Source organism: Poecilia latipinna, unplaced genomic scaffold (assembly GCF_001443285.1).
Source record: "Poecilia latipinna isolate Pla-1442-1.1 unplaced genomic scaffold, P_latipinna-1.0 Scaffold795, whole genome shotgun sequence".
Classification (NCBI taxonomy): Eukaryota; Metazoa; Chordata; class Actinopteri; order Cyprinodontiformes; family Poeciliidae; genus Poecilia; species Poecilia latipinna.
Genome location: NW_015113411.1, coordinates 129354 through 131311, shown reverse-complemented (window position 1 = coordinate 131311; position 1958 = coordinate 129354).

Below are 1958 nucleotides of genomic sequence, written 5' to 3'. Positions count from 1 at the left end.
AAAATTCATATCCATATCTACCCAATCTTTTGATTTTTTATTCACTATTTTGATTATTCTGGTTGTTCTCCAGCATCGTAAATTTCCTTTTATTCTGTTGCTCTGAATCTTCTCTGCATTTGGTCACATCAATCCCAAACCGCTGAAGTTCAGGTCTGATTAGTTTAATTCAACTAAAATAATGATTAAAAGTAAAGTTATAGTTACAGAGTGAATTGTTGCTTTAATAAATGATCTAAACGTGTTTATTCCATGGTACGTTTAATTAATTTTGTCCCTCTTAGCCCTCCGTAGTAACATTTTGCCTCAGACCTGAAGCAGCTGCAGTTCTCCGTAGCAGCCAGCAGGTGTCGCTGTGAGCTATAGCAGGATGAACAGCTATTTGTTTTTCTTGGATCATTACATTCTGGCCACATGTGTAGGAAACTTTAACTAGACCTCTCAGAGGTCATAAATTGTTTTTTTATTTTTATTCTTTCACAACAAAAACCACCGACCAGAAAAATCTGCTAATGGTTTTCAGTTTTGGCATAATTACAGAGCAGATTGTTGCTTTTTGAAGAAGAAAGCAGCTCCAGAGGTTTGATCTGAAAATGAACCGCAGAATATTCACACAAGCCTCTAAATACTGAAATGTGTAGCAGCTGGCAGCTCTAGTTTACATCTATCATTATTATCATTATTATTATTCATTTCTGTCATTTTAAATGTTCAAACTAAAATAACCAGTGGAATCTGGTTTTGTTCAAAGATAAAACTGATCAAATAAAAAAACTATTTTTAACTTCCTGTCAACATCAACAACACAAAGTGGAAACTGGAATCCGACCGGCAGACCGGGTCGGATCCGGACAGGTTCCTGCAGCTGCTCCTGGTTTACACTGAGCCAGCGACCCGATCAGAACCCGGTCTGACCCGATCAGAACCCAATCAGAACCCGGGGCTCCTGGACGGATCCAGGATTTTTCGGATGATGAAGTAACGGAAAGCTTTGAAGCGTTTTGGATCGTCTCTGTTTTAACGTCTGACAGCAGAAACATCGGAACCATCGGCAGGTTCTGACCGACCTGGAGCGGGCCGACACCAGAACCAGAACCTGTAGATTCAGCTCAGCTGCATCATCATCACAGAGACGCAAGAAAGGAGAAACTTTATCATTTTTATTAAAAAAAAAAAACAACAACTTACGAATATAAAGAGAAACGTCACAGAACCAGATCAGAACCAGATCATCTGGTTCTGATCTGGTTCTGATCTGAAACGATGTTTTCAGTTTAATTCACTAGAAAATTTAACTGAAAACAAAACAGAGGAAAACTTTGCTATGCATTTCAGAGAGATTTAATTTGTGTGCATCAACCGTCTGGACCTGAATTCTGGTCCATAGTCCAAACAGTATCACTCCAAGGACCACAGACGGCCCCTGGGCCACACATTGGACCCCCTAAGAAACCAACATGGTTTTAAAACACACTAAGGATATTTCCCTCCTGATGGTCAGTTAAAAACTCTTAAAATCTTCACCATCTGCTGCTCCACCTCCAGCTGCTGTGGCTCTGAGTCAAACCAACCTGTTCCCCTCCTGGCCTGTGGGGGCGCTGCACCAAGAACCACTGAAGGAAACGACACAAAAACCTCTGAAGACACTGAGAGCAACTTCCTTCTTCACCAGATGGAAACAAGATGGAGGCGGTTGGAGGATTTCTCTTTAGTCCAGGAGCCATTTCTGCTGCTAGTGCTAGGCTAATATGTTAGCTTTGACTGTATTTACCCAAAATGCCCTGCTCTGTAGTCCACTTCCTCATGTATTGGAACCGCACCAGAGTTCAGTTCAACTGAACGCAGACCAGATTTCAGCTTTTTGGTCAATTAGTGTTCACACCTCCCCAACCGAACTGGACTTTCTAGGCAAACGGACTGGAGTTGGATTAAAGCGACTGAACAGGAACCTGAACAGA